Genomic DNA, 11,353 nt, shown 5'->3' with positions numbered 1-11,353 from the left:
GGTAGTTCTTTTCTCTATCCGTAGATGGCACCATCACATCAACTTTACCAGATATGTAGACATCAAACTGTCAATGTCTTTACTTGGTAAAACCAATATAATTCCGCTCTATAGTAGTGATATATTAATAGGTACATTTCCATTCAAAGATTAACTTACACTATCGAAAACGTAATTAGTGTGAAAGCTGAAAAGAACGTTTGGGTCAGCTTGGGTCGTGTACTCTCTCTCTCTCTCTCTCTCTCTCTCTCTCTCTCTCTCTCTCTCTCTCTCTCACACACACACACACACACACACACACACACACACACACACACACACACACATACACACACGCATACACATACACACACACTCACATGCATACACGCACGCAAACACTCACTCACGCACATCCACCCTGACCCAATCATGGACTGCAAGCAATCGGGACCGTGACGAGAGTTTTAAACGTTTTGATGGGGTGGAATAATTTGTTTGGAAGAATTTTAACAAGCCGTCCTTTGAGACGCAAGAATCTTTGACAAGGTAGATGTTTTCCTTCTGTGACTGACAAGAGTATGAACCCTATATAAGTTTGAACAAACATTGCGTGATAACAGTGGGAGTGAATTTCATACTTGACTCAACCCTGTGGATCAGGTTTGTGTTAAATATATTTCATGAATGTTTTTAAACAGTGTTGGCTACCACACACAGAGAATTCACTCTACAATCTTTCTCCTTCGCTGAGGGGGTCATTTCACATCAGACCCAGTTAAATATTTTATTATCAAAGAGAATTCGTATTGTAAGACTGATTTCAAACCTACTTAGCAGTCTGAGACATGTTTCATAACTTTATTGTGGAAGACAGAGTTGACTGTGAGGTGGACTTCATATTTCTAGTCCTGTGTAGCCAGTTGCACAATAATATTTACAGTATCCTTCAGTGACCCCAACACTAAGGGAGGAGGGTGTCAGCCGACTAGTAATCTGAAAAAGGTCTCCTTTGTCACGATATGTACGTGTGTGTCCGTGTGAAAAGAGATATCGAAATGGGGGGGATACTATAGTAGAACAGAATGAGTCAGGAGGGAAATCACTTGACTGTGATCATGTTTCTCTATGCTTCCACAGTTCACACATCAGAAGGACAATAATTACATTTTGTCATTTAGCAGACACTTTTATCCAGAGCGACTTACAGTAAGTACAGGGACATTCCCCACGAGGCAAGTAAGGTGAAGTGCCTTGCCCAAGTACACAACGTAATTTTTCACTGTCGGGAATCGAACCAGCAACCTTCGGATTACTAGCCCAATTCCCTAACCACTCAGCCACCTGACTCACTAATACGCAGTAAAATGGCTGCCTGTGCCTGCTGTTCTCACAATAAATCATGCTGGAATAATTGTCATTCAGCAGGTCTGCGTTCGCGTGCATCTGTAGGCCTGTGAGTCTGTGTGTGTGTTTGCAGCTACGTGTTTGCGAGTGTGTGATTCATCATCCCGTCAGAAATAGTGTGTGTGTCGTCTGAGGCTCACTAATCGTGTTGTGATTCTGTCAACAGGAATATGTATGAGTGAAGAAGTACAGGTGGGGACTACGGAGTGCTGTTTGTGTCAAACAGAACAGACCCCTCTCTCCTACTCTGCAGTGTACAGCTGGTGTCAAAATACCAATTACACTGATATTCTACAGTACAATCTACAAAGTGGTAGATCTGTGGTAAAAACCTAAATTATACTTTCAACTCTATTGAAGTGATTGATGGAGACAGACACGTTTGAAGCAGGCATTTGCATGGATACCAGCTGAGCTCTGGAGAGTAAGCAGGGATTCAAGTTTAGGGGAAGACACACCAGCTCAGACCAGCCATCTGTCTCCGAGGCCCATCTATCTCACTGACCCAGGGCATTGAGGTCTTGATTGAATCTGACAAACATTGTCCTTTCATTTAACAGGTATTCAACCTGTTCATATAAACCCCCAAACCCCCTATACTAACCCATATAGAGTCTAAAAGGATGATGTTCACAATTATAAACATCTTAGAGTGGCCTCTGTTCAGCGGTGATCCATTTAATAAAAACTATAACAGGGATATTATTCCCCTGGCGTTAATGTATACACTAGGCTTTATCAGCCGTTTAATTTTAGGTTGCCAAAAACTGTTTTATGCAGAACCTAATAACCATAATAGAGTTAATGTAATCTTGTTTTTGACAGTTCCTTAAACATTAGCAGTCTTTATAGTGTCTCCAGCATTGGCATCTGGCAGCCACGGCATGTGTGCCTCTCCCAGCAGGCTGTCTGCTTTTACACTCTCCCTAAATGGGTTTCTCCTGTAAGAGCTCACGGAAGAGCATTAACTCTATTTCGACTAGTGCCAGCTCTCCTCTAGATCTTTACACACACAAGCACACACACACACACTAATACACACGTACACGCACACATACATATACACACACACACACACACATACACACACTCACACACAGCTCTAGAGCCAACTTTCCCCTAGGTCATCGTGGCTGTGCTCACTCATCGGTCTACTCAAGATGCGTGACTAGACATTCTGTGAGCCTGTTTCTACGTTTTTTTCCCCTTTAGTTTTACAAGGTAGAAGCGTGTCTCACTTTTATAAAACAAATCTGGTCCGATGAGGCTGTTATTGCGAGCCCTAGTTACATTTACATTTAGTCATTTAGCAGACGCTCTTATCCAGAGCGACTTACAGTAAGTACAGGGACATTCCCCTGAGGCAAGTAGGGTGAAGTGCCTTGCCCAAGTACACAACGTAATTTGGCACGGCTGGGAATCGAACTGGCAACCTTCTGATTACTAGCCCGACTCCCTCACCGCTCAGCCATCTGCCTCCCGTTCCAGAAGTAGAAACACACTTCAGCCAAGTCCACACGCACCCTCTCTGCATCGCACGCTAGCACTGTGTGGTATGTGCCTGGTGTGCGGTGTGTGTGTGGGTTGGGGTTTGTGGTCGTTGTGAAGTGTGTGTATAAGGGTAGGTATAGATGTGTGGGGAGGTGAGATCAGTGTGTTTGCCTTCCTTGATTAAGGTGACAGTAATTGATTAGATAAGAGTTCATCAGAGTGGACTAGGATGAATAAGGTAAACGGCTGGTCTCAAGTGAGTGAATTTTAGTTTAGTTTAGAGTGATCCCTTCACCTCAATTACAGCAGATTTTGTCATCAAGTATTAAGAAGCATAATCTTTTCCCTTCAATTATCTTCCTCCTTCTTTACTTAATACTTCTCGTTGCTGACTTTTCAACCACTATTCAAGCTGTATGCAAAGCTTTTGATGGTAGAATGATTTTCACTTAATTATAGGAAAGTGCTGTTTAATATTTCTTTGGCTGGGGATGAAGACCCTTCGACCGTGGAGTGGCTTGTTGTTGTTTTTGCTCCCACAGTCCAGTCCCAAGGGTCTTCAGACAGCATCGCTGTAAACACATCACCGTTGTGATGCATTAAGCCTGCCAAAACTAACCCTGCATCACAGGACATCATAATAACCCATCTCTGCCTGATGCTGCGACTTCCCTGTAACGTTGAGATGGCTGGCTTACAATATCAGGCTGCCTTGTTTCCATTCAAGTGTTGCTTTTCCCCCCCTTTTCACCATTCCAAATCAAAGCAGATGTGGTGTAAGGATTCAGTGTAACTCTCTGGTCTCTCTCTCTGGTCTCTCTCTCTGGTCAGAGTTCGGATGAAGGAATGGCTCCTCTCTCCACCACTCTGCATGCCTCCCCCTTTCCATTTTCTTCTCCTCTCCTCTCCCCCCCATCAACCCCTTCCCTCTCCCCCTCCCCTCTCCTCTCCTCTCTCCTCCCCTCTCCCCCTCCCCTCTCCTCTCCTCCTCCCTTCTCCTCTCCTCTCCTCTCCCCCTCTCCTCTCCTCCTCCCTTCTACTCCTCTCCCCTCCCCTCCTCTCCCCTCTCCTCTCCTCCCATCTCTCTCTCTCCTTCCCTCCCCTCTCCCCTCTCCCCTCCCCTCTCCCCTCTCCCCTCTCCCCTCTCCCCTCTCCCCTCTCCCCTCTCCCCTCTCCCCTCTCCCCTCTCCCCTCTCCTCCTCCCTTCTCCTCCTCTCCTCTCCTATGCCCCTCTTCAGCCTGTCATCCCTGTCAGTGTGGCTTAGAGATCAGACTAGGAGACAGGGTATATATAGATGCGCTTACATATTTCACATGCCAAGTTTGAGACTATGGGAGCAGTGGTTTTCAACATTACACTTTAAGACTGTTTAAAACCATGGGCACTGCTGGACCAACCTTCTCCCAGGAGAGGAGAGTATATGGTTTTAGATGGGAAAGTTTCATAAGTATCGTATTCGGTCATTATACTGTTCCCACAGTGTGTTGTGTTGGCTGTTGCTGTGGGTGAACTGACTGTGGCTCCAGTACTGATTCAGAGTAAGTACAATGATTTATGCCTCCAGCAGATAGCTGTACTCAGAAGAGCCATATCCCTGAGAGCACTGTCAGACATAGAGGTATAAAACTGCAGCCCGCACGTAACTCTTCACATGTTGAAAGCTTTGCGTGTCTTTGCAGCTTCCGCGTACTGTAAACGCAGATCAGATATCCCTTTCTGGAAGTTCCTCGGAACGTTTATCATGTGTGCAGCACTGGATCCCCCCTAGGGTCTCTCTCTCTTTCTCCCTCCCTCTCTCTCTCTCCCTCTCTCGCTATCGCTTGCTATCTTTTAACAGTCTTCATGCGCAACGAGTTGCTGTTATCCATTAACCAAAAGGAAGTACGAATGATTAGGGTTGGATGTGAAGAAAGGGTCAAGACCTTCCTTCATCCCACCTATTTTCCTATGCAGCACAAGTCATCTACACCCTAATCCAATACTGACCTTATCTCAAGCCCGCAGTAACAAACAGCCCCTGTTTGTGGCTGTTTGTCTCCTGGACCATTTAGTCTTAACACCAGTCTATTCCAGCTCGCCCTGCGGCACCCCTGTGGATACTCTGCCTGGAGGTCGGCTTCAAGGGAGGTCTGTGGGATTTTCCACTGAGGGGTCGGTTACAAATAGCAACTTTCCATTGCATTGAAGCACTGTTCTTCACAGGGACAGTGCTTTGATTGACCTTATCTGCCATCAACGTTTAGTTGCACACTGAGAAGCACTGGGTGTTTACACAGGGAGAGGATATCCTCAGCCGGGTCCTCACTAGATGTTGTTGTTCACAGCATTCCCACCATCACAGTTAGGAAAACTTGGAGTTGGACCGCGGTACTGTAACCAATCACTTTACTACTGTGGTTCCATTTTAGGACGAGACAGGGGCTGTGTTTGATCTGGGTCTAGAGGCTGGGCTCAAGGCTGGACATGAGGCTCCAGCTGGGGCTAGATACTGTAGGTGCAGAGGCTGGGGCTAGATACTGTAGGTGCAGAGGCTGGTGCTGGATACTGTAGGTGCAGAGGCTGGGGCTAGATACTGTAGGTGCAGAGGCTGGGGTTAGATACTGGAGGAAACTGAGGCTTTCATTGAATAACTATTTGCGTGCAGACATTTTTATGCACCCCTTCCAGTTGCCAAACATTTCATATTTATGAGGGCAAGATTTGTGCTAAGTATAATAAAACAAATGTTATTACACAAATTACAATCTATTAGTAATTTAGATGAGGCATATGGCTTAGGTTTAGCCTTGGCCAGAGTAAAGTGTTATCTGGATGGCTGCCAGCAGTACCATGAGTTGGTAGTCTTTTCTTTACATTTATAATAAAGAATAAAAAAATTACTTTATTTCCGGTGTCCTGGTAAGAATAAAGATAGATCTGTAGAATACATGTGAGAAAATATGATGTAATAAGTAGAAACTGTATTGTCATCAAATTATCAGGAATTCTTTGGATTCCTTGAACCACATAAATACCTCATCAAATGGAAAAATGTCATACTCCCATGTGTATTTGCTCCAATTTACAGTATTTTGGGCTCAATATTATGATATTAATTTAAAGGGTTGTAATTTAAAATAGCTGTTTCTGTCCTGTAGGACATAATTAATTGACTAAACAAGTAGAGTAACCTACTAAAGAAATGAAACATTTTAAAATCTGTAAAGAGTTAAGAAACGACGGAGAAAAAGCCCTACAAATGGTTCTGGCCACATTTCCCACCATGGCAGTACTGCCAAACCAGTTCACCAATCTGGACATGTTTACCTAGAACTGTGATGTTGTGTGTGTGTGTGTGTGTGTGTGTGTGTGTGGTCGAAGGAGACCCTCGGCTCTCGTGACTTGTGGCTCAGGATGGGAGCGATGGGCGGGGGAGATACCATCAGGGCCTGATTTCTGTGGTTATGATGACATCCAGATAATAGCAGACACACACACACACACATCTCGTCTGCTCTGAGCCCAGCACCGCTGCCCTCTCTCTCGCAAACACACACACATACACACATGCCAGAGTCTGCAAATTACAGCTTAGCATGCGAGCGTTAAGCAGATGGGTTGCCTAATGACTGTTGTGTACAGTGTAGAGGGAGTGTGCTGCTTTCCCATTGCATGTCCCCCCTTAGAGCTCTTTACTAGACCCAGAGACTCAAGTCTGGCTTTCATTTACTTTATGTCTTAACTGGCACCAGTATGACATATGGAGGATGCAGGTGGTCAGTGAATGAAAAAAAAAAGTGCTTTCTGGTTGCAAAACCTTATTGCTCCACACTTGATTTTGATGGCAAATATCATCACTTGTCGGATATTATCTACAGTTTTATGTGTAAAGCAGCAAAGCACTTGATTAAGTGGTACTAGTCCCTTTGGTTCCTTCTTTTTTTATGTGAGATTATTGATTGCAAAAGCCTGTGATTATATGGATGTACATCTTTGGCTCAAGAAATACACTTGTGAGCTAGTGCTGCAGATAGAGGAAGGGTGGGCTGACAGAAGAGCATTAGCGTGAGAGCTTAAGGTAGACTGCTGGAGATCTGTCATGATCACTATCCTGGGATGATTACTTTAGGATGATCTCATATAATGATCTAATTTTTCAGAAGATATTGTTCCATTTTCCTTTCATTAAAGGAGGATAAATGGACTGTTAAGCCCCCTCTCTAATGGACAGCATGTCTCCTCCTGTGAGAACACTTTAAACTCACATTTACAAGTTTGATAGATGTAGGATGTTTGGTGTGTCAGTTGGACACCGGACTTGGACTCTGTTTTGATGGGGACTCTGAAAGACACACCCACACAGCACGGAAACGCAACACTTTGGTCAAGCCTTGTTTTGTAACAACTCTCCTCCTGTACACGCACACAGACAACCCTCATGTGTATTAACGCAAGTGTGAAGCCAAAAACACACACAAACACACCTGCCATGATTGAAGAAAAGAACTTAACGAGTCTTTGGAACTGACTTCAACACTGTCTGGCCTTTAAGAGGCATCCGTCAGTGGGCGGCTCATAGACAGAGAAGGATAGTGTGTGTTCATGTGCGTGACTGCCAATCGCTATGCTGTAGCGTGTGTACATGTGCGTGTGTGTGTATGAAAAATAAAGAAAAAGAGCGCTAGGCCTGTCTGGGCCTAGTCTGAGATAGCACGCAAGAGGTGGCGTGTCTGATAACCTTGAAGGTGTGCTGTCTACACACCAACACACGCACACACTAACACACCAACACACGCACACACCAACACACGCAAACGCGTACATGTGTGTCTGCTCGGGATCACGTCACCGTGCGAGGATGCCCTTTGTTTCCGTGGAAGCAAACATGTCTCCGTGAATGACAACGGGCCTGGTTGTAATTGAGACATCTAAGCGGAAGCCAGGCACGCTGAAGGTCTGCTCGTCTCTCCTTTCCCCCTCTCGCACGATATCTTTTACCTCTCCCCTGTCCCCCTCATCCTCCCACCCCTCCCTTCCTCCCTCCATCGACGTGTCTCTCAATGAGGCGCGCGGCTGTGATATCCTATACAGTCTGCACTTTTGACCAACAGCCCTGGGTAATGGTTTTCAGATTCTACAAGGTGGCCTGAATCTCTGCCAGAGCTGAAAATGGAAAGCAAAACACACATTCACCACCCTCTGTTCCTACTTAGCTCAGATGTAAGCTTATTTTTCACGTCTTGGAAGTCGCTTTGGATAAAAGCGTCTGCTAAATGAATAAATGTAAATGTTCTTTCGATTTTTTTCGTCATGCTTTTACATGATAGACTGGGAGAGTGGGCTGAAAGAGCAGGAGTTTGTTTTGATACAGCCTCTCTTTGTGTAATGCAGCTAAGTAGAAATCCTTCACGTTTTATAGGGAAGTAGGAACCTCTGAGAGATGCATGGATCCTTGCATGTGAGATGATCCACTGCCTTCCTGTCAGGAAGTGCACAGGAAGGACGCTTTTTGCGACACAAGGGGTTGAAACCCTGTATTTACATCTGTTAATGTGGTGTTGTCCACAGTCTCACACGCACCAAAGTGTTCCTGGGCAGTGTAAGGAGGTACCCCCTCCATGTCTGACACAGCCCTGGTGTGCTAGTCCCAACCACACAGCCTTGTTTACTCAAACCAACTCAATTATCACCTTCCTCTCGGTTTCTGTGGTTTTGGAACATCTCTAGTGTTGCTTTCGGACACACACACTTATAGACGAAAGTGTGCAAAACCTCCTCATTAGCACTCTGGATAATGGACAAAGTGAGATTAAATATCATAACAGTGAGCAGAGAACAACTGGAATTCACGGAATACTTTGATTGGCTAAACATTTAACATCCTGTTCTCTGAAGTCTGGCCTGAATCACATGCACTTTACATTAACCACCATGTAACTACAGAGCAATACCTGTGCATTGCAATTCCATTTTTACTGCGGTAACATTGTGGAAGCAGATGAGCTCTTGACAGGTCTGTGGTGTGGGGGAGACTGGAGTGGTGTGTGTTGGGCCAGCCTGAAGTGTGTGGAGTGGGGGAGACTGGTGGTGCTGCTAGGAGGACCTGCAGCACGCGCCAGACCGAACCCCACATCAGACCGTTTGTTTCAACTCTGAGGCAGAAGTTCCGACGCCCAGAAACCAGACAGTAAGACAGGACATGACTCAGGATATTACTATTCGAACAAGCAAAATCGACTAACTCCTACCGACTGAAGTTTGGAAACACCTCCCAACCCTCACAGTAACCCAGTCTGATCCTCAACAAGACAAGTGACAAGCCTCTTTTCTTTCCCAGTGTGCCTCTCTGCAGCGCGCTGTTTTCCTCACAGCCTGGAAGTGCTCCTCCTCCATCAGACCTCCCCAACACCAGCCAGCTGAAGAATGTCCAATAACATGCTGGCAGGCTGGCACGCACACCGCAGCACAAGTCACCTTCAGGAACCTCTCCTGACCTACTCACTGCTTCACAGCCACTAAAATACCACTACATTGTGTTTAATGTTGCCCTTTGTCTGGTAAAAACTACAGAGTGTTCCTTGGCACGAACCACTGAAATTACGATTGGGATGTGTAGCTTGAGGAGAACTGAAAACAATTTAGCAGCATACAGTGTCCTAACTCTGACTTTTGAGGACTGAAATAATAAATGACTACTACGATTAGGACAGAAAAAAATGAAACAACCGGAGGAGCACAGGGGAAGACCAGAGGTTGATGAATGAGGCAGTAAGTCCATGCTCACAATAAGAACCAGGGTGTCATGTTACTGAGGAAGGCCAGGACCTATGCAGGACGGGCTGTAAATCGTTACCCTGTGTGATTTGTGTGATTTTAAAGAATGGGGAGTCAGCATGTAGGAACGAAGTCCGTTTCAGCTATGAGATGCAGCAGGCGTGGTTGTAGAATATTCCAGATTCACTCAGCAACATGTTGATAAGAATCTCTTTTGTGACAGAACATGACTGTGGACAGTCATGAGTGTTGATAAGCATACATATTGTTTGTTCTGTATTGTACTCTGTCTCATTCAGATTCCAGCAGTTTATTATTATGTAGTGACAGACAGCCTTGCTCTCCAAGAATGAGAAAAATATTTACGAGCGAAGGAAATATTTTCTCTGCTATATCATTTAGTAATCAACGTCCCTGTGTGTTTGTCTTTCTATGAGGCATGATTAAACGGGACTACAAAGTCAAAGAGGTGTGAGGGTATGAGGTGATGCGTGTGAGTGTGTGAGAGACTGTGACGTGAGGAGAGCAGGCAGTCTTTCAGTCCTGTGAGGTGATGTGGGCAGTAAAGTTGCTCTGAGGGGTGGTCTCTCAGCCCGCCCTAGCTCTGGCAAGTCCTGCGGCCTCAAATTGAAAACAGACGTGTTTGGAGTTCATTCTTTGAGTTACTACTGTTCAATTGTGATTTACAAGAGTGTGTGAGATATGGAAATCTCTCACGCAACTTCAGATATGGACTGAGTGAAAGCACATTGTATAACAGGCCCCTCCGCCCTGTGGGAAGGCCTAATCTGTAAATGCATGCTATCCCTCCATTTGGCCAGAGCTGTTTACTCAATGTTTTCATCCTCAAGCATGTCATCTTCTCTTGTGGGGAACAGCATCTTCTTTGGCAAATGGGAAAAGCATGCAGACAATACAAGTTGGTCTTAATTTCTCATTCAGTCATTTTTGTTTGTCCCAACCATTGGCGTGAGTCTGTCTGAAATAATGCATCTGAGAAATGGTCACACCTTCAAAAATGAGAAACAGGATTTTTTCTAAAAATAAGAAAAATATAATCCCAAAAATCCACTCTTTCACTCTTTGATTTCTTGAGTCTCTTAAAACACAGCACTGAATAGCATGTGTTTTTTGTTGGCACATCATTAACAAGTCTGTTTATCCGTCGCGGTCGTGACATCTTCTAGAAAGCAGATGACCAATGTAAACAGAAGCACATATCCACAGGTCAAGCTGCTTGTTTTATTTACAGACTATCAAACAGACTCAGGTCATTGATTACAAAATATATCTCCTCTCACTGGCTTCCTGCACACCTGGTCACCCACACGCACACACCTGGTCACCCACACGCACACACCTGGTCACCCACACGCACACACCTGGTCACCCACACACCTGGTCACCCACACGCACACACCTGGTCACCCACACACCTGGTCACCCACACACACACACCTGGTCACCCACGCGCACACACCTGGTCACCCACGCGCACATATCTGGTCACCCACACGCACATACCTGGTCACCCACACGCACACACCTGGTCACCCACACACCTGGTCACCCACACGCACACACCTGGTCACCCACACACCTGGTCACCCACACACCTGGTCACCCACACGCACACACCTGGTCACCCACACACCTGGTCACCCACACGCACACACCTGGTCACCCACACACCTGGTCACCCACACGCACACACCTGGTCAC

The sequence above is a fragment of the Osmerus mordax genome, chromosome 13 (assembly GCF_038355195.1).
Source record: "Osmerus mordax isolate fOsmMor3 chromosome 13, fOsmMor3.pri, whole genome shotgun sequence".
NCBI classification, from domain to species: Eukaryota; Metazoa; Chordata; class Actinopteri; order Osmeriformes; family Osmeridae; genus Osmerus; species Osmerus mordax.
Note: the sequence above shows the minus strand (reverse complement) of the source record.